We start from the raw sequence: 23,870 nt of genomic DNA on the forward strand, positions 1-23,870 counted from the left end.
CCAGATTATATTATGAATCATAAAGACTGCGTCTGACGTCTCTGGTCTCTGAAGTCCAGATTGAACCGCGACATGGAGGTAAAGGGATTGTACTCCCGGAGTTGAGCTGCCAGACTGCCGCCGGAGCTGCCGGACTAGATATATTTGGATATGTCCTCATTGAGTGTCAATTGGGAGCTCCCCCGCCGGACTCCCGGAGCGGAGCTGCAGGACTGCCGCCAGAGCTCCGGCGGCAGTCCTGCAGCTCCGCCGGACTCCCTGCCAGGCAGTCACATGGCAAAATGACAAATTAGACATCTCCGCCCAGCGCTCGTCCGCTGGTCCACAAAATGGTATTTATGCTCTGATGGGAGGGGGATGGGGAAGTGGGTGGTAATATTCAAATGTGCCTGCTTCCTACGTAAGAGTCCGCCCAAAAACTGACTCGCTCATCTGGAAACTGTAGGCGGTACTTTCAGAAATGCATATCTCACTCAAAAAAGCATGAACAGACTTATTTCAAAGTATGTATGCAAAACAACACCCCAATTCCCAGGAAAAGTGTTGTTTTCATAATATGTCCCCTTTAAATGTAAAAATAGGGCAAGCAAACAGCGGCATATTCATATACATAACAAGTACACCATATTCACGCACCACTGGACGATGATCCTAAATGCATACATAATATTCTGCACTTTCTGGCATAATGTATATTTGTGACACGGAACTAAGTTTGGCATTGAATTCCACTTTAATTATATTAAACTTAAATATGCAGTAATGCAGAGAAAAATATGGAAATGAAGAAAAATGAAGTGTGTCCAACCGCTGTTATTGTGAGTGAAGAGCACATTTTTGAGTAGTAGTAAGAAGAACTGCTGGTCTCTCTTTCATGTGATTGATTTATACCCAAGTCATTACTCTCAGTGCTCAGTGGTGCTACTGTGCATGTAGCCATCCACCCAATCTGACTTGATTGAAGCTCTTCATTTGCTATGCAGCCATGTAAAGTGGTCGCCTTGGAATATCACACTGACCTTGGGGATCCTTCCTGACAAATTCTTCCCCCTGACATGTTCCCTACACTTATACGATTTGTCTGTATATTTCCGTATCACACACTGATACGTTTACCCTCCTTTACCCTCCTCCCTGAAATAAATTCCTCAAAGGAATTATGAAGTTCTGTTCGGTATAACAATGCTTGGATATTATAGGGGTCTCCTGGTGAGCCCTTATTATTTCAGTGTTTGGGTGTTTCATGTTTGCATGATTTATTGCAATGCATGAATACTCGATAAACCTGATTAACAATCTAAATAATAACAATATCAATAGGTTGAATTTTAAAGTGTACAATTGATATCATGTAAATTGCATATTTAGTCTAAACACATCCATGTTAAAGTGAACTAAACATAATGGGCACTCAGGGTACACGGGCCAGGCATATAAAGCATAGGCTGCCTGGTATCATCTACCCATCTGATTTACTGGCCTGATGCTGCGTTTGAAGTTGGACATAGGTAATTCACTCTACTGCTGGTTCCCTGTGATCAGTCTACCAAGATTACTGTCCAGGTACACACACACACACACACACACACACACACACACACACACACACACACACACACACACACACACACACACTTCAACTACTGGATACAGCAAGTGTCCGGTCCTGTCCCCCCCATTTCTGTCTCAGAACCCTTCTTAGTTCTGTTAATTCCCAGTTGCTCCCGGTAAATTACTGGGATAACCTTTCAGGCACCGCTAGTGATTTTCACTATTTACACTTGCAACTAGGTCTTTCTCCCTTTCACACATGGCATGCAATTCCAAAATAGAAATTGCCAATCCAGCAGATGGCGGTAATGCAACACTTTTGGATGCCAACCACCATAAATGTCAATTTACATTGAATGCAATTGTTCTTTCCGATTATTTCCAACATTAATACGTTTATAAAATAATCATTGAGCTATAAAATAATCATTGAGCTAACGGACTATACACGCAGGACACCACATAAAGTTTTAGATTAAGTAACATTAATTTTAATTGAACCAAGGTAGATTAAGGTAGGCAAAGGTACTAAATAGCCTATTTACATTTACTATCTGTATTGACCATTTATCTCATAGCAGTCGGCACTATAAGCCAATGGTTACTTGCACTACGGTACGTTAATATAGGTTAAATTCGTTATATATGAATACTCTAAATACATAGGCCTAGTATATTTTGGTGAAAGGACTCATTGAACTAGGCTATAGCCTATAGGTTGCGGGTTGGGGATCCTCTTTTTCACCGGCGTGCTTCTTGATTTCATTATTTTTCCCATTGTTTACTGTGTTTGATCTAAAAGGACCTTAAATTGGATGGACTGAAAGCAGGAACCTTGTTCCAGAACTGGTCCAGTGTCCTCCCATTCTTGAATTATTTTTTTGTTTGAAAACACAATAAATTGTATTGAAATAGTTGTCAAATCACACAATAAACATTGGTGCTTGTGATTTGTTCGCTCTCTCCATCTGAAAGTGTTTTACATCCAAGGTCAGATTTCTTTCACATCGCAGCCGTTCCGGCAGTGATCTGGAAACGTTATTAGGTCTTGAGCAGCAAATTTGGTGCAGATTTCCCGGAATAACGATCCCATAGCACGTGACTCCAAGCAAGAAATGTAAAATGTAGAAATGTAACATTGCACGGAAACCCAACATATGTGAAGGGGCTTTATGCATGGTGTCTTTGTCACTTGGGGAATGTCTCCTATGATAGTATTAACAAACAATACATGTTTAAATTAAATTTGTTTTCATGGGTGGTAGTGAGAATCGGGGTTCAAAAGTTAGAATTTAAGAATTAAACATGTGAATATTCATGCTCATTGTTGGTTTAGTGATATATTTGCTACTCAACAATTTTTATACATTTGACACATTTTTACAAAAAAATAAAAATTATAGGAATTATACATTTTTCGGTTCCCCAACTATCCGATCCCAATCATTTCAGCAGAACAGAATGACTTGGCGACATGTCTGATTCCACAGGCTCACTGCAATTCTTTAGTGAGAGTCGTGAAATACAAGGGGGAAGACAATTTTCATCAAATAAATGAATAGTTGATTGCAAGGATATAGTTCATTTTTAATCGGAAGGCTGATTTGAGAGGAGGATTGGATTGGAAGAATAATCAACCTCTTTAAAAGTTCAACAAAACTGGGGCCAACAAAAACATGGCAGGTTGTGATGGTGTAATGGAGCTGATTCGCCCAATGTAAAAAGTATAGTCCCTGTGATATTTAGTGTCACACCACAATCGGCACAACTGATAAAACAACCGCAGGTCAGAAAATTGTATATTTGCATATAATATATTCTCCACCACCTTTGAGACAAAATGCAGGTTGAGCCAAAAGTCATGAAAATAATTTTACATGACGTTTTTGTCAAACCCAGGCACAAATACAGGTGCGCGTGCACACACACTAGCACTCACTTGCTCTTTTGTAATGGTTGAAAAGTGGAAAGGTACATCAATACGTTTACTGTTACATGTGTACATATGGAATAAAATATAAGTATTACTCAACCAAAATCCTGTAATAACAATGTATTCATACATTTATTATGATATCATTATTTTTATTTTTTGTGCCCACAACTCACGTGTCATAGTGGCCTCTCCTCTAACTGGATGGATATTTTTTAACTTTATTTTTTCACCAAGTGACGTTACATGATTGTTTTTAAAAGCTTGCGATTGACAGAGTGAATTAGAAAGAGGGCATGAACAGAAAAGCCTTCCCTGCATTCATCCTCTTTGTCCAGAAGTGTAGAAGAGCTGTGAATAAACATTACTTCAGTGACTCCTATAAACATGTGACAGATAATATTATATAAGACTTAGTATCCTTAGAATAAATAACTAAATAAATAATAACCCTTGATATTTGAGCACTTCAATGGCCACTTGACTATGAAAGCTTTTCATTGTTTTTTTATTTAAGACTATGGTCTTATTCTGCTGCTATCATTTAAGTCTCTCAGTGAGGAGGGAAAAAGATTAAAATGAAGTTTCCAGATATTTCTCCCTTTTTGTTTCAAGAGCTGAGGGACCAGTTTGTTTAGCATTGCTATATAGTAATTTCAATGATTAATTGAAGAGGAAGCTAAGTAAGTACTCAGGCACTCAAATCATGCACATAATCATTAAAGTCCCCCCACTTCCCCAAAAAAGGTTTACCCTCACTTATTTAATTTCTGCATAATTGGCATCCATCCACTCCGGAGTGACACCTCGGGGTGAAGTGTTGAAATACTAGGAAACAACCTAATGCGACAAAAAGCTGCAGTTTATCATCCAGGAAACCATAACAAGACATGGAAAAAAACATCTCCATTCATGCATCTGAGTTCTATTAAAAATGGTTCAGAAGCGGTAGCTCATATAAGCTCCATCTTGAGAGATAGAACAGGGCATGAACTTACATTGGCCTGAGAAATCTTTGCATTGGTTTCTTGGGCCAGGATTCCCAAATTGAATTACATGCACATTTCTCAGCCACAAAGGGGAGCCATCGCTAATTAAACCTATGTGATTGATGACCCTGATGCTGCATGCTCAGAGAGGATGAATGACTCTTGTCACTTTGCTGCATTGGTTCCTGTCTCCACAATACAAGCTACTGTAAGTTCAACACTTTTTGTAGCAGCTGAGAATACAATAAAAAGAGGAGATAATATATTTTCAGCAAATTATTGTGTTAATGGAAATGGAATTTGCCATTGATAGGAAAAGTACATTTGTGTTAGGTAATAATACCTATATGCTTGAGTATTTCAGTTAAGCAAATAAATGCCTTAAACAATTTGTCTAAGGATATAAATGTAAGTACACTGTTTCAGTGTGACATTTGTAATCTCGGTGTTGATGTTCTATGCTACCTGGCCGTGGCTGGTGCTAGGCCTCACTAGCCTGCTACAATTATTATATATCAGCAAGAACATGGGAAAATAAACAAGAAAACACTATACAAACATCTTGGACATTATAAACAAGAGTGAGAGAGACACTTAATAAAGGACAAAAAAGCACTTACACAAATGGACATACAGCATGATACATAAATATTAATAAAGGCAATTATATTCTGAGAGGCTTAAAAAAAATACTGTCATGCATAGATCTCTGGAAACATCTTATACAATCATCATATATACACAATATCATTATAGATATATTATAGATAATCATACTGGTAAACATAAATACTTGAAAAGAGAACCAAGGGGAAAGTATTTAACGGTCCATGTTGGTGTTCCCTTCTCAGGGAAACATTACACTGGTCTAGCATTGCCGTCTCTGATCGAGAGAACAATTTTTGCAATCTTTTTAAGCTGCATGCGAGTCCGGTCCTGTCAGGGGTTTTTTGTTCAAGGGACCAATTAGTGGGTTCTACCTTAGCCTGGAGCTAAAAGACATGAAGGTGGGGGCTCCACCTGAGAGGTGCAGAGCCCTCTGCTGGGCCTTAATTTGAACGAGGGGAGGGTGGTGGCTCCCGGCTTTTACCGGTACACAGGACTTCATTGTGGTTGCTGTCCGTTTGATCTTAAAATAATTTACTTAATGATCTCACCACGGGAGCAATTGGTGCTCCTCGATTAGTCTGCAGGGTCTAATGGACACAGGAGAGGCGGAGGAGGTGGGAGTGGTGGATAGAGAGGTGGAGAGTGAAGAGTGGGTGGGGGGATGTGTGTGAATATGTTTGTGTGTACGTGTGTTGTGTAAAGGGGGGAGGGGGGGTACAGCTCTGGCTAAATCAATCTTTCATGTTACCTTTAGATAGGTCCCTTTCCCCCCATATTGATCCTGAGGTACATCAATGATGGCGATATCATTTGAAGACCAAATTCAAGCGTCAACTCATTTGTTAACATTGACAAAAAATATATTTTAAGAAAATGGATCAATATGAAATCCTGAACTGTAACCTTATTTTGGTCAGCAATAAAATTTCATTTTCTGTGCTGTGGTTTCCCTCGTTACAGCAGTTACTGACATGTTTATGTCAAAATGTCAATAGTAAAGCTCAAAATTCTAATTTAGACCCGTCTGATTTTAAAATACATACTGTACATATAATTATAGTTCATATAATTCACTTTACTCACTTACAATGTGTAACACATCATATAACTACCCATTTGTTGAGTGTGAAAGTCAAACTCAAAGAAAAAGACCACAGAAAAAGACAAAAAATCCAAATGCATAATATAATGATTGTTAATCTCTCAGAATATGAGGTCAATTAAATTGAAATAGGAGAAAACAAAGATTATTTAAAACAAAATACAAAAAAAGTTTACACCAAATAGCTCAAATAGTTGAGCTATTTGAGCAAAGGAAAAAGTAAAATGAAATGTCAAGTTCTTGCATTGTCCAATAGAGAACAGCAGAAACTTGACCTCCTTCTCCAGCTCCTATGCCCCAGATGGAGAGGAGGAGGAGAGAGGAGGAGGAGAGAGGAGAGGAGGGAAGAGGGGGGCTGGTAATAATGCGACCAAAACCAAACTAGAAAGCTGGTGGTCAAGTAAATTGGTGCAGTTTACAGCAGTCTCTTCTAGCAAAGCACAAAAAAATGAGGAAAGGGGAGGCACAGATCACTGTTATTAAATGTGGCTGGAAGGTTGTTAGTGTGCATGAAGTTGTCTGAGATGTCGTAAGGAATCTTTCATCTCCATTCTGAGTGGAAAGTGAAGGCAAGATTAATTAATGTTGGGATTTAGATTTATATTAAGCGATGAGATGATGATGAGATGGTGTTTAATAATTAATAAGGTCTCCTTATTAATTATTGTTTTCTACAATATAGAAGTTGATTTAATTACGAAGTAAGCATTTCAGATATTTTAATTTTAAAATTCAATAGGATTTAATATAGTGGGCAAAGAATATGTAGCCTAGTTGTGAAGTACTGGTTGTATTAAATTATGAAAAAAAAAAAAGAATTACATTAATTGGTTGAACAGAAGATGAGTAGCCAATGGCCTACAAACACTGGTATAGGTGAATTAAACTAGGACTATATATAGCCTACTTGTATTTGTCATTTAATGTTAAATTGGAAAGGTCAGCTTTAAAACACACATTAACTACAATCAGCCTACAGACTCAAGAATCTGCATTGTTTTTCACATTTTGCTGGAAGAATTAATCATGCCTATTTATTGGAATCTGTAATGTTACCATCAAGCTAACATTAGGCCGTGATATAGAAAAAAATCTACAAGGTCAATTAAATCCTGTGAAATGTACAACGATCATAGCCCTATGTTGTTATTATAGCCTGGGTGGTCATGGTGTATCAGAGTGTTTAGTTAATGAGACTTTAGGCCCCCCAGATGGATTTTAAAATGTGTTGAACCATCCCACCCACCAAATCATATGTAAGCCCTTGTGCTTGCTAGGACCCCGAAGTATGCATATTAAAAGTTTTACACAGGGGCTCGAAAGCAATACCTGCGATCCCGTCACCACCACAGAAGCCCTTCACTGCACAGAAACATAAATCACAGCTCGTGAGTGTAATAGCAGCTTGTGCATCTCCAGCAGCAGTCTACAGCTCGCACTGAGATTAGAAAAAAAAAAAGGCTGCATGCTAGGGCGACTGCTACACACTAGCTGCGCTTGGAGGAGGGAGACAAGCCAGAGGAGTGTTCAGAGCCAGCCAGGAGCCTGACTCACTCGTCATCTATAATGGCGCTGGACTGACAGAAGCCCCCGGGACATTATCGCTACAACACCCCTAACTGCTGCCTGCATGCTCCATACAAACAAGTACAAATTATGGTCCAAGCGGAAGCGCTACAATGCAGGAAACCTTCCTTACGTTTCTTTATTATATGGTTGTATTTTTTAGATTAATGAATTTACAGGGAACGTGTCATGATGATTAACGTCATACCTGATTTCACATTGACAGCAACTGTTCCATCACAGAAAAGGTATAAAAATGCTGTTGCATGATCGGTAGGACTATATATTACCATTTGTAGGTAGGCCTTATTGTCCAATCTAAGAGTTTTTTCTATAGATCGTGGAGCATTTCTGACAATAAATAAATATTAGCATTTATGGAGGTAATAATTACAAAAGTAAACTATATTCGTATAAAGTAACCAGCTCAGGTTAAGGCTGATTGACAAAGGCATTGTCTACATGGGCTTCAGTCAGAGCCAATGGTGACCCGCGGAATTATGACCAATGGGGGCCATGCCAGTCTCTCAGGGTCCTGATTAAATGGGATAAACCGAAGCCTCAGACAAGTGGCCCTAGCCGGCTGTCCCTCAGGGGACTTCCCGCTATTGTCCCCTCGTGGCTTCCAGGCCCCCCTGCCTCCGACACAGCAGCCTGCACCACCTTCACACTGACCGGCCTGGAGAGCAACACAAGCTTGAAATGTACACACACATACACACACACACACACACACACACACACACACACAGATTTGACAGTTTTTAAGCCTTTTTGAGACTATGCCCTAATACATGGCATATGTTCTAAAGAGCGTAATTTAACAAAACAAAAGGGATTCTACAACAATTGTAAAGTAACGGCTGCCCTTAAACCTTTTGTATTTAAACAGAGGAACACTTGGAACAAGTCTTTCATGATAAGTGGCCGGCTGTTGTACCGCAGCTTACAGTCCCTCAGGAAAGCATATCTCAGCAGATGCCCAGTGTGTGTGGGACCAATTTGTTTGTTGAACAACAGAGGAACTCTCATTCGTATTAGCTATAATTCAGGGTAACCCACAAAATGAAACAAACAATTGTTATTTAAAAATCCCTAAAATATATTGTTAAAAATATGTGTATATTGGGACTATTTTAGGCCTGTTATCTGAAAAGTAAATAAAGCCTACATAACTAAATGTTGTAAACTATGTTAGGGCTATCGAGAACTTCAAGTGACTATGTGTATATTATTCAAGTTAATCTGACTTAGTTCTGTAGGCCTATGCTATGGAGGTGTTAAGGTCGGATAGTTGGTTAGATAAACTCTCAGGCAGTGCAACAGATGAGAAGGAGCAGGCAAAAGAGAAGAAAACACTGCACTCTACAGGAAGTCCTTGACACTGCGTTATGCTAAATGTGGAGACTCATTCACAACCAGGGCCGGATTATCCATAAGGGCACTTGGGCCCGTGCCAGGGGCACCAACCATCGACAACCAGGGGGGGGGCACCACATCAAACGAGCGTTAAAAACAATTATCATAATTTTTAATATTATTCACTTGAAAATGTTGAAAGACCATACATTACTTGATGCTGAATATTAATTTCACAAAAATAACAACCCGCTCACATAGTTTTGACATTCAAAATCACAATGGCAAGAACATATGAACCACTAAGAAATATTATCCATATCCTCATTTACATTTGTTCATTCTTGTATCAAAATGTTATGTGCTAAACCAGTGGTTCCCAAACTTTTTTTCCTGCGCACCCCCTTCTGCGTCCCAACCTGGTTGGTGCACCCCCACTTCAAAAAGAAGGAAAAAAAAACGGAACAAAAGCTTTGTTTTATCGCCATATAAAGACTCATGTTTAATCATGCACAAATAACCAGAACACGCATGACAATAACAACATCAACAAATATCCAATAATAATAGGACATAATAGGACAATAGGACAGCCAAGGGACACGACGGGGCAGGGGGCAGACGACCGATCTACATGACCACTTTATGCGCCTCGCAGAAGTTAATAGAAATGATGAACAAAATATCACGGAGCATAGAGCAGGATTGTGAACGTTTACAATGTCTCATGTCAATTTACAATCTGCAAAATGTGTCTGCGTACTTTTTTTAGTTAGGATATTGATGCTGCGCGCCTCCTATTTGCAACAGAATTTGTTTAAGATATAAAACCATTTACTTTAACACACACGCACTAAAACAGATTTTTTAGTTTTTAAATAAATATTTGGAAACGGAAATTTAAAAATGAGGCGTGAGGGGAGGGGGGCATCACGATGGTGGCTCTCACACAACGGTTATGGAAATTAGAACGACAGTAGGCCTACATTGAATTAAATTGCAATGAAGTTACAAACAATCCACAACATTAAAGAGAATAGGCTCCGAAACAGATGAAATAAATAAAAACAAGGTAATATTACACCAGACCGCCATTACATTTTTCATCCCGCGCACCCCCTGGTGGCAGCTGGAGTACCCCTGGGGGTGCGCGTACCACACTTTGGGAATCCCTGTGCAAAACATATCTACTTTAGTTCACAGATATGGGCTTACTATACTGCAAACTTCATACAAAAGTATTATATTTACTTTTGTAAATCTTTTGCAAGTAGGCCTACATGTAAATGAGGCTATGGGCCATGCTTCCAGTCTAAACTCGATGTCTCCCATGTCTATGCTCCACTGAGTCGTGAAGAGGGCATATTTGTAGTGAGGACCTTTCATGTCTCCTGGGTCAGATACAAAGGCCTCCCCTTGTATTTATCTTGTAGCTAGAGTCCCATCAGGGAAAAGGGACAACATAACTTCTTGATTTGACTTGATCTGTTTCAGAACAGCAAATAATGCATACATTTCTTGAAATGTTTTTATAATGAGTGTAATAAATAAGAAAAGGTAACAATTATTTGAATAATAAATACTGGCAATAGGGCATGCTACAGTATCAGTGGCGATTCTAGACCGGTTTTAATGGGGGGGCCGAGATGGGGCCGGCTTTTCTGTTAGAGGGGCACAAACGGAACTGTTGACGGGGGGGGGGGAATCGCGGACGAGCACTATTGTGAGCGTGATTGTTGACGAGGGGGGGGGGGGGGGATCGCGTACGAGTGCTATTGTGGGCTCGGTGTTTGACGGGGGGTGGGGTTGGCTCGTTTGGGGGGGCCACAGGGGGGGCCGGACTCAGAGTTACGGGGGCACTGGCCCCCCTCTAGAACCGCCACTGTACAGTATAGTGGGGAAGTTGATTTATGAGAGAGGCACGGCTAAACCAAGCAGGAATTGAATAGCCTAATACAGGCATGTCCAAAGTCCGGCTGGCCCGTGGGCCCCTTTCGAATATGAATTATATATGGCCCTCCAGCTGCCAAATGGGAGTTTAAGTTGCAATTTCATTTTTCACCTCATGGTGGCAGCACCATTGTGTTTCTAGCGGCTAGCCACATACCCCCACGACCCCTCCCAGACCCCTCCCTGCCACAGGTAGGCTAATAAGTGTTAGCATGGACATATTCCTACATCATGGTTGCTTCAGCTAAAAAGAGGAAGGTGGATAATGAGGATGGTCGCTTCCAGGGGCAATGGAAATTAAAATATTTCTTAGCTGAAAGCAGAAACAATTGCGTCTGCCTTATTTGCAAACAGTGTTGCTGTTGCTAAAGAATTTAATGTGAAGAGACACTACCAGGCAACCCATGATGATGCATACGACAAGTTCACAGGGAGTGACCACGCAGAATAGTACAGTACAATACAGATGTGAAAGAAACACTGAATTATTGTGTAGAGAGTAGACCTATTCTCACTTTGTGACTTGGATACACTGCCATTTGAACAAAATACAATATTGTTGCTTAACTTTACAAAAAATGTCATGTTACTTTGGTATGGCCAAAAAGTAGTCATTTGAAATTAATTGATGTCTTCTCAAATTAACCTGGGAAGATTTCTCACTGCTTGTTCCTTGTGTGGTGTTATCTGCAAATAGTTGTTGCATGTGCATTTGTTATGGTCAAATTGTTATTATTAGTTAGAGTTAATGAAATTTAGTGGGTAATACATGTAAATACAATACTAACGTAACTACTTTTTCATGTCAAAAGTAAAGATACGTGTAACTACTGAAAATATGGTAACGAAACCTTTTTCAATTGGGCGCAACGTTACTTTTCCCAGGGACAGATTTGACAGCGATACTGCCTTCTCAGGCAGTATGCTATTGCGCAAGCACGCAGGCGCGCTTCCTGCACACTTGCGTGCTTGCACAATAGTCCCTTCACGAGCTCTCATTCCACACCGTACGAGACAGACGCTGGTAGCGTGAAGCTGTATCTGCATCTAAGACATCGCTTCCGCAGGCATTTTCCAAAGCAAGTCCTTACGACAAAAAAAAGCCAGCGGTGGAACGAGATAACAAACGCTGTCGCTGTTTACCTGTGTAAGGACATGGTTCTCTTTTAAAATGTCGATAGAAAGGGCTTTAAAGAGATGGTCAAAACACTCAATCCCAGGTAGGTGTTACCTGCCCGCACACTTCAGCCAAATTGAGATGCCAAAACTATACGGCAAGGTCAAGTGGAGAAAATCCATATTATTAAACATTAGTGTTTTTCAGAGATAGAAGTAACTTGAGAAAATATTTAAAAAATGTTCTATGCAGTTTTGCTGCCTAACCAGTATTTTACCCCTTCAGAAGCATTTGTATCGAAATTACAAGATAAAATTAACATACAGTGATATAATACCGTTACCGTCTATGCAGTGTTTCCCACACATTGACGAGATTATGGCACACCTATTCCGTTACCGTCTATGCAGTGTTTCCCACACATTGACGAGACTATGGCACACCTATTTCGGCCGCCATAGTTTCAATAGTTTCAAGAACGAACGAACGAACGAACGAACGAACGAACGAACGAACGACTCTTCTTGGCGAACTGACCGACGCGATCTGATTCATTCAAACGAATCGTGAAATCCACCACTACCAAGCCTGCATTTGAAAATATCACTGCACGCAATTGGATAACACTACGACCAATCAGAAGAATAGAAGAATACAAGACGTATCCAGACCATCGCAGCTAACCAATAGACAAGACTCTTGCCGTATTCGGTTGGTAAAACAGCAAAGCTTTTGGCCCGCCTATATCAGATACACAAATACAAATTTTAGTTTGTTGTCTGATAAATTTACAAGAACGCGACGGTGTGAATTCGGGTCTGTAATGTTTATGAGACAACATTGGTCACGACAGTGACGTATTGCATGACCCCTACAGGCATGCAGAGTTACGGTGTTCTCCCCCTAGAGAGCGCGCAAGTATGTAAAACGGCGCGAATGTATTGCTTGCCTGGAACCCTGAAGTAAACGACACTTTCTTTAATACTCGGTCTGGTCATTGACTCTAGTAACGAGAACATCACATTGGCGACGAGGATAAAACCGAAGGAGACAACTACACTCAAAAAAAAAAAAGAAGAAGAAAGAAAAAAGAAAAGAAAAACGTGAAGGACGGTCAACTCGAAGACACGTGAGGACAAGTGCTACTGGAGTGGCTAAATTTAATATCATCGCAAGGGGGAGGGGGGAGGGTAAACGTGTGCTGTCTGTACATAGCGTTATAGAGGGTTTTCACGGCGCGTCATCAGCGCGTCATCAATCCGGCAGTCGCCATGTTGGAGGTACTCGGCAAGGTAAATAAAGCGCACGCCAAGGTAAATAAGGCGCACGCCAAGGTAAATAAAGCACACGCCGCAGTAGATCCCGAACATCTTCGTGGAAAATGGTAAATTATTGCCGTGTTTTAGGCTGTACCAATCGGTCAGACCGCGAAAAACATTTGGAGTATTACAGACTGCCAAAAGTTATAACAAATCAAGGAGAACAATGCCAAAAGTTGTCAGAGGAAAGGAGGCGCCTGTGGTTAGCGAAGCTGAACCAGGATCTACATGGCAAAAATCTGGACAACGTCCGAATTTGTTCGGCCTATTTCTTGTCAGGTAAGTGACATGTTGCATTATTGACTTAATATCTGATTAGGATCATATTTAATAGCCTGCTACAGTAGCAACACAGTTCTGAAAATGTAGAGCTACAATGTGCTGTATTTCTCATTGTATTCCAGGTAAAAGGTCTGACCTTTATCAAAAGGATGACCCAGATTGGGTGCCATCTGTTGGAATGACAGGTCAGCAAAGGTCTCCTGAAAAAGCTGGGACATCATCACGCTACACGAGCACACAAGAAAAAAAAAGATCCGCGCATTTTCTATTATCGATAACCCCCCCCCCCCTCAACAACTCCGCCAGCCAGTAATCGCCCACAGACTGAAAAGGAGGCGTTGGCCATCGTGTGGAGTTGTGAACACTTCCATTTGTATCTGTATGGCAACCCATTCATTCTCGTCACAGACCATAAAGCTCTGGAGGTCATATGGAACAACCCTCGCTCAAAACCACCAGTGAGGATTGAGAGATGGGGACTGAGGCTTCAGCCCTACGACCTCAGAGTGGAACACAGGAAAGGAACAGAAAACCCTGCCGACTACATATCCCGTCACCCCATCCAGCTGCAGGCAGGCGAGATCACAAGAGCAGTGAAAGTAGCAGAGGAATACGTCAACTTCGTGGCACTCCATGCCACACCCAAAGCCATGACACTCGTGGAAATAAAGGCGGAAACATGCAAAGATCCGATCCTGCAGCAAATCAATGCCCACATCAGAAACAACACTTGGCATAAAGTCACAGGTGACACACAACATGTGTGACATTGAAAAAAAGTTCAGACAAATCAGTGGAGAGCTCACTGTCTCCCATTCTGATGACATCATTCTCCGAGGCACAAGGATTGTCATCCCTGCGTCCCTGGAACCGAGAATACTCCAGCTAGCCCATGAAGGACATCAGGGTATCGTAAAGACCAAGACACTACTCAGATCAAAGGTTTGGTTCCCTAACATTGACCAGAAAGCGGAATCCATTGTTAAGAACTGTTTAGCCTGTCAAGCCAACACACAGGTCACACAGTCAGAACCCCTAAGGATGTCTGAGCTGCCAGAAGCCCCCTGGCATAACATATGCGCTGATTTCTATGGCCCATTTCAGACAGGTGAATACCTCCTGGTCATCATAGATGAGTATACTCGCTACCCAATTGTTGAGATGGTGAAATCCGTCTCAGCCAACACAGTCATCCCTGTCCTGGACAAAGTGTTTTCCATGTTTGGCATTCCCAGAGTTCTGAAAACAGACAATGGCCCCCCTTTTAACGGTGAACAGTTTTCTAAGTTTGCTGAATATCTAGGGTTCCACCATCGTAAAATAACACCTCTCTGGCCCCAAGCAAACGCTACTGCAGAACGTTTCATGCGCACACTCGGAAAGGCCATACGTGTGACAGAGACTCAAGGCGTCCCATGGAAACAGAGACTCAACACGTTTCTCTGTGAGTACCGCTCCACACTACACAGCACTACAGAAGCGTCACCCGCAGAGCTGATGTTTCAGCGCAAGATACACACTAAAACCCCGCTGCTCACCACAGCCAGCGACAACAGCACTGATCACATCATCAGAGAGCGTGACAGGACGGCGAAAGCAAAGATGAAGTCCAACTCTGACTCACACCGCCACGCCAAGCCGAGCACACTGACCCCTGGAGACACAGTGCTCTGCCAACAGCCCAAGCGCAACAAGCTCACACCTCCATACAACAGTGAGCCATACACGGTGTCAGAGGTCAAGGGCTCCATGGTCACAGCAACTAAAGATGGAAATTCGATAACAAGGAATATTTCCTTTTTCAAAAAGATCAATGCTGAAACCCAAGACATTCAAACAGATCCGAATGAAGAAGATAGTTAGTGACACTGTCAATGACACTGTTGTGATGCCAACACCAAGGTATCCATCCAGGATTAATTATTGTCATTAATCGTCAGCCGCCATCGCACCTCAAAGACTATAAGTGATGTTTGAATCACCAGGTTTAATGTAAAAAAAAAAGAAAGAAAAGAAAAGAGAAAATAAATTGTTGCTGTTCACACATGTTGATCTTAACATGCAATGAAGTTGTCCTAAGAGTTGCATGCATCTGAATGTTTTAGATAACAGGTTCAATGACACTTACAATAGGCGTATGGATGTATTTTCAACTATTCTGAATTACAGTTCACTTGGTATAAGTGCAGTTCTATGATTGACTACTCAGTTCTATACAATGTGAAAAGTATTATGAATCAATAAGAGTTTGAGTATTACCATATGCAGTGGGGTAGTGTTTTTTAAAATTGAGTTACACCTACACCTAGATTGTAAACAAATCGGTAATGTTATTATATACAGTAAGTGAATGAGTTCTTTCTCAGACAATGTTTGCAGAGATGTTTATTCTGTTAAAAGAAGAAAAAAAAAGAAGTGATGTAATGTTTATGAGACAACATTGGTCACGACAGTGACGTATTGCATGACCCCTACAGGCATACGCAGTTACGGTGTTCTCCCCCTAGAGAGCACGCAAGTATGTAAAACGGCGCAAATGTATTGCTTGCCTGGAACCCTGAAGTAAACGACACTTTCTTTAATACTCGGTCTGGTCATTGACTCTAGTAACGAGAACATCATAGGGTCTATTGACTTCACTTGATGAACCGTCTTCAGATTTCAGTGGTGCATCTGTCCTTTGTACAATCTTTGACGACCCAACGACCCATGTGTTGTTGTTGGCAATTATTTCCATCGCTATGAGCTAGGCTAATGTAGGCTAATGCTAAAAATGGACCGCTGGCTTAAACATACCTCTACAATTTCAGCGTGGGATTGCGGGTATTGTGCAATCTGTACACATTCATGGTCCCTGGTGATTTAGAAGAGAAAATTTAAGTATGTGTTTCAATGTATTTTAGTGTTAGCTTCTGGTAATCCTGTTTTCGAGATTGTTTTACTGTTTGAGAAAATGTCCTAATGAACGATAGCTGCTACTTACATTTTTAGCAAGTGTAACGACCCTCACTTGTGCAGGTGTTCGTGATAGAGATCAGACCCCGGATTCCCCGCTTCCCCCCCCCCCCCCCCCCCGTCGACAATCACGTCCCCCCTATAAAGCCTCGGCCACCCTCGTGCCACCCTTTGAAAAAATGTCTGGCTCCGCCACTGATTGTGGGTTGGATGTCTCCATGAAGAATCTGTTTACTTCTCTCCGGGCAGTTTACAAGCTCAAGAATTTTTACATACCGGTCCGCCATTGGAGGCAGTTATTCAGAACTATGGTAACAGACAATAATACAAAAAATTGAAGTCTTCCTTTTTTATGCGATTTGCATATTGCGTTCTATGACATTGCAATGATGGTTTGAATTTGATTAATCGTTCAGCCCTAGTGCAGATGCAGCTGATGGTAGCCGGTTTTGATCCCTTTTGTATTGCTTATTTAATTGAAAAATATCTATCATTTAACAGAGAACATGCCACCCCAAAAAGCTATTCGATAACATGTCTGATCCGAAATTTTGTTATCTGGAATTCTAAAGATCACAAAATGGCTGAAGGAATGACAAGTAGAGTATGTCGTAGTATAGAGTTTATTGCAAGTTATATTTACCTATTCATAAAACCAGTGAACAAAAACAGTTAGATTCTTCAGGTAGAGTAGTAGCTGTCCTCTTTAGAGGCTGCTATGAGGCACAGTGTGCCACATCACCTGTCTGAAAAGTAGCAATACCATGGTTCTGGTGTTCCAGAGACTGGAGGAAAGCTACAAGTCAGTGTTCAATGACTACAATAAGAAACTGTAATGGGTTTTATTTTTTAATAGGATGAGATATTAGTATAAATGTATTGAATGAATATTTCATACTAATATCTCATCCTACTAAATAATAAAACCCATTAGTTTTCTAACCCTTGTCTTTAAATGCTGACTCCTAGCCTTCCTTACCACTGTCTAATTATCAATTATATGGTCAAAATAATAAAACAATAATATTAATTTGACAAAGAAAATATACAATGTATAGGACTCATTCTGAAAAAGTTTTTTATGTGTTGGTTGTTGGATCCATCATTCACAGAAAACTTGTTGATTTCCAAAGACTTGATCTACAATGGTGAGTGAAACAACACCTTTTTTCAGATTAAACATATTTAAATGAACTCTGGACCTAATTATTATTTCTTGACTTGAATAATCCCTCGGAGGTATGATACTGTGCACCTGCAGTGGAGAGAAAGACAGCTGTCCGAGAGCAGACAGCTGCGTCATTATGTTGCTCAACAAGCCTCCCTGCAGAGGCTTGTAGCAATGGTCCACAGTTGGTGTATTATCACTGTATTCAGTTTCATCAGAACTACTTAAGGTTAACATGTCCTTGGCCACTGTTAGAATAATCTCTCATTCTCCCTTCAACCCAAGTATACTGCGGCTGATTGGATCGGCTGTCGTACGGCGGGGGTGATGAATATACCGTCTGCTGGCAGAATGGGTGAGGGTGGACCCGATGGTGGGGGGGAAAGCACGATTACTTCTCATTCGCCTTTGTTTTAAGGATTCAGAGTAGTTTGTTGCTATAGTTAAACACACACACACACACACACACACACACACACTTCTGGGTACTTAAAAGTGTGCTAGATTGATGGTACTTCATGCTTCTCTCTAGACTGGAATACATGACCTTGCTTTTTAGTAGATAATAAGGTGATATTTGACACAATCACACATTTTACAATGTAAAACTATGTTTATTTATATTAACATTGATATTTTTATTTTAATCAGACATATTTTACTGTCCTCCAGATTGCTCAGATAAACAGAATTTGGGAGACAGAAAGAAGGTCATGACCTTATGCAATATCGACATCAATGTGAGAAATGTTGTGGCCAACCTCATTGCTCAGAAGCTTGGTGCAACTTTGTATTTCGATGTAAAAGAATGTTTTTGTAATTTCTACATTTTAAAATAAATGAGTAACTACAAAAGGGCCTATTATATTATACTAGAGTTTCCTCAACCTCTAGTTGTAATTAAACCCATAGCTATAATGTGGAAACCCCGGTCGATAATGTAAAAAATTGCGGAGCGCATAATATAATAACATTTTGACTATAATATTACAACGTATAACATTTAGGTTCACCTATTATGTAATGAAGCGAGCATAATAATTTCTTCTTACGTTATGAAGCAAGCATAATTGTTCAATGGAAAGTGTGGTATACTATGCATGCAAATCAATTATTTAATAGCTTTTACTGTTATTCCGGACTCTACTATTGGTTAGTTGAAAATAATAATAACAAACAGCTACTTCTGAAACTGAACATTTTGTTCATTTACTTAGTGAAATAAACTAAACTAACTAAATAAACTAAGTGTAACAACAGCTAAGGCAGCAACCTTCCTAACTATAGTGAAATAAAGCACAGGCTTGTGTGGGGGAGGGGGAGAATTGGGGGTGTGAGGGCAAGATTGCGGATGGTACATTGTCTTATTGACGTGAGATTTTAAGATGTTATTTTTTGTTGTTGTTTCGTGTGCGTCGACGTCGGGGTCAGCGTGTGTGCGCGTGCGTGTGTCTGTGTGCGTGCAACGTCTTACCTGGGAGAGTGTGTCTTGATCCTGCCATTGTCTTACAATTTCTGCAGGCGTGTGTGCGCCTGTGTGTGTGTGCGTGCTGTGTGTATGTGTGTGCATGCGTGCTGTGTGTTTGTGTGTGAGCTGCAGGCTGCTTGGCACATGCGCACTGGCCCAAGTGTGGAGGAGCAACTTGTCCGACAGGCCTGCTATTATAGTAGTAAGATATTGCATTACATTACATTATATTGAGGTGTTCACAGTGTAACTGATACCTGACCTGTAAACTGTTTGACTGGCTACTATTTGCATTACTTGCACAGTAATTTACCTCAAAACCACAACTGTATTATCTGTAACGTCACAGCTGCCATGCCCTGTGATATAGCGGTATGTAGCTGTGGCTGTTATACTCAGTAGCCAGTAATTTACTGTTACACAATAATACTGTAAAATATTGTTCATTTGACTTTAATTGTGATAAACTGTGATTTTACCACACCTACACAAACGTAACAAAAAAAAGGACATGTACACTGCCAAGGGCAGATTAGACTATATTTGGAGAAGTCGTCCATACACAAAGGTATGGTGAGCTTGGTCGGTATTGATTCCACCAAGGAGTAGAACCCTCAGGTCACATGAGATTGGTGCCATCGTCGAGGGTGGCAGCCTGTTACAGTAGCTCCTGCAGTTCTTGGTTTTCTTTTACTTTTCTAGACTAGATTATTTCCACTTTCCATCTTTCTAGTATTACGCTAGAAGGTGCCTTTATCTTTTTTTATACTTTGATCATTAGTTTAGTTTTAGTTTAGTTTGTGTTACTCATGATCACCTACACAAAGGAAGGACTGCTGAAGTACCGGGCCTGTGGAGCCTCACCGGTGGAACTAAGGAGAGCCCGGAGGGGAACGAGAGCCGGAACGAAGGCAAGGTTGAAACGGGAGATTCACAGGAGATTTAAACCTTGCCTTCCATCTATCGTGATGGGGAGCGTGAGATCGCTGGCCACAAAACTGACAAACTAACAGCCATGGCAAGCATTCAGTGTGTGTACAGGGAGTGTAGTTTGTTGGGCTTGAGCAGGGGACAACAGAGCAGTAAGAAGAAAGGAAGAGTTCTAGATGTCTTTGTAAACTCAAAATTGTGTAACCCTGGACATTTAACCGTGAAGGAAAGCATCTGTACTCCAGATATAGAGCTGCTGGCTGTAGGACTGAGGCCTTACTATCTGCCTCGAGAGTTCTCTCACGGCATTGTTGTTATTGTCTACGTACCACGGTCGGCAGTGGTGGCTCACGTTTGTGACGTTATCCTCTATACCGTCACAAGGGGCGAGGATCGTGAGTGGAAGGGACAAGTTATCAGGTCAAGTTGGTTCGGCCCTGTGTGTGGGAGGAGAAGGGTTGAGTGTTAAATCAAAGGTGGTGAAAAAGTTGGTTAATTCTGGTGAGTGCAACTTCTCTGGCAGGATGTTGAAGTCCCCCAGAACAAGTGGTGTGCCATTTTCCGGACTGCTGCCAGAGCTCCGGCGGCAGTCCGGCAACTCCGGTGGGGGAGCTTCGGCAGCAGTCCGGCAGCAAGCTCGGTGGAAGTCCGGCAGCGAGCTCAGCGGCAGTCCGGCAGCTCCGGCGGACTCCCTGCCAGGCAGTCACATGGCAAACTGACAAATTAGACCTCTATTTTTGGATGGAATCTCCCTGCTTCTGAAAAGCGCGAACATCTCCGCCCAGCGCTCGTCCGCTGGTCCACAAAATCTTATCTATGCTCTGATTGGAGGGAGATGGGGAAGTGGGTGGTAATATTCAAATGTGCCCCCCTTCTTCGCAGGAGGGGCCGCCGAAACTGACTCGCTCGTTTGGTAACTGTAGGCGGGGTACTTTCAGAAATATCTCTGATATTTATCTCACTCAAACAATATCTCAAAATATCTCAAAAATATCTAGCATATCTCACTCAAAAAAGCATGTACAGACTTATTTCAAAGTTTGTATGCGTGTGGCAGCACCAGAGACCCAAAACAACACCCCAAATCCCAGGAAAAGTGTTGTTTTTATAATATGTCCCCTTTAAGGGAAAAACAGCACTTCCCCTTGCTCCCTTAAGTATTGGGACACCCTACCGCGGGAATGCGCAAAATCTAGGGTTAGGGCTCAAATCTAGACCCTTAGTGTGCTCCTAAGTGCACTAGTTTATAAAGAAGAATCAGAAATACTTCTTCTACATCTCCTGGGGGAAATTGGGACAAATGAGTTATTCCCATCCTACAAATATAGATATATAAGCATAGAACAATAAGAATCTAAATAATTCATGTTTGTACAAATCTGTGCATTTTAGCACGATATATTACAATATAATAACATTTTATAAAACGGGTGGCTTAAATTAAGCGACCTGTCCAACAGGCGGCCCAAATCTCCATGGAAGACTTTCAGATCACACAAGTCAGCAAGTCATACAGCCTGCAGGACCTGAAGGTCTGGTTGAATAGATAAACATCCCTCCTAAACATGAGCCACCATAACTATTATAATGAGATATACAGTACATATTCATTTCAAGTTAATGTCTTGTCACAAAATAATAATCAGTTTTCTATCAGGGTTTTCCATTTTACAAAAAGATTCTCAAGTTCTCAGGCCATGTGTTGCTGTGTATTTTCTATTGATCTAATTCAACCTCTCTGTGTGGTCTATTGATCTAATTCAACCTCTCCACTGACCCCTACCAAGGATGATTGTCAGATACTGTTAATGTTTGCATTGGAACATACTTCAATATCTCATTAATGAAGCAAATCTTCTCAATCGGCTGCTAAAATTATGAATGTTTAATGACTGAGTCTGTGCTATTCCATTGATTTGTGGTTGGAGACATTCCCTGGTTAACTTCTCAACATGTATGAATTTGATTTTCATACCCTGGTGGATGGAGTATCTTTGTTTTTGTGTTGGCTAAGGCAGTAGTCTGCATGATACATGATATATTGTATTTGTATCGGCTTTGTGATATAAACATGCATGATAATAATATTCCAAAAGCCTGAACTGCACTAAGTAGTAAATGTACACATGCCATCATGGGGATGGTGTCACAGTTCAACAACCCTAACAAACCTTGCCGTCCATTGGACGGCAATCACATAATATTGTAGCGACCCTGGGCGTGGTTGCCATGTTCAGTGTGCCAAATAAAACACAACAGAAACTGTATTTTGCTACGATACTTGATTAGCATCAACAAACACCACTTAGCACACTGGAAATTACATTTAGGGTTGTTTTAAGGACAGGTTTGTGAATGCCAGCCAGCCATTCTGAATTAGGCAGGAGCGATTTGAAATGAGCCAAATACCCGAGACAGGACCAATAGTCAAAATGTCGGTGTCAACCACTCTATTTCATCCTAGACAAACCAGAAAGAGGGCTCAATGTTCAAAATACCAGAATTGTCCTTTAATGAGTCAAGGGATCTGGCCATGTTCAAGACATAACTCTGCCATGATTTTCTTTTAACCCACACCCTCTCGCTGTGTAGGTGCATTCCAAAATTAGGCAGTTGGTCCATTGACATCCATTATGTTGCAAACTTGTGATTAGCAACTGTAGCTGTATCTTTGTATTTTCCCTGGCTATGTAGTTTATCAATAGTGCCCACAAATGAACAAATAGTCAAGTTACGATTCTGTGTTTACACACCACTTCGTATCTCAACGACTTAGATACTGAGGCACGCAGTAAGAATTCTGAGCAAAGAAGTGGCTGCGTTTGGAGATAATAAGTGCAGAGCTAAATTTCTATACGTCGGGAGGGTAAGTACTTTACTTCTGAATCCAAATAGAGCCCTTAGAATGTTCATAAACGCAACTGTCAACCCAACAAAAAATTCCCGGCTGAGCCAGTTTATTGCAATCAGTGGGTCCAAGCACTTCGATCCAAAATTCACCATTGTGCTCATGACCAGGTCATAACATTCCAGAATTCTCACTGCTCACTTCTAAATCTGAAAGTTGATGAGCCTGCACAGTAGCGTGTAAACAAAATGTGTAGACCCTACTGTGTGTAGGCTCCAATCAGTAAAAAGCACATTTCCACTGCGTGATGGCTGAGGCCAAAGGGGCTTGGGCGTCGTCCACCGTAGCGATGATGACCTACATGTGTGGGGTGGGACCAGGGAGAACATGACGCTCGATTCTATGCTGTGCTACAAAGACTGGAAAAAAACACCCCTCCTAGATTTACGCTTTAAAATGTTGCTCTGCATTTAGAATTCAGAATGAACATCCTAAAACACAGCAACTATCCTCACTCAGAGTTCTATGGGGTCAGTTCAGTCTCATTAATAATGAATGCACAGAGAAGGATTCACAAATGTATTTTGTGATTTATATATAAATGACTCTCTTCTCACAAATACATTTCAATGTACACACAAATGGATATCGGTATGTATAAATGTAAAATAAATCCATAAACAAAAATAAGTTTCACAAACACATTTCTAATCCACACACAAAT

The sequence above is a fragment of the Micromesistius poutassou genome, assembly GCF_964030765.1.
Source record: "Micromesistius poutassou genome assembly, chromosome: 8".
In the NCBI taxonomy this organism is placed as follows: domain Eukaryota; kingdom Metazoa; phylum Chordata; class Actinopteri; order Gadiformes; family Gadidae; genus Micromesistius; species Micromesistius poutassou.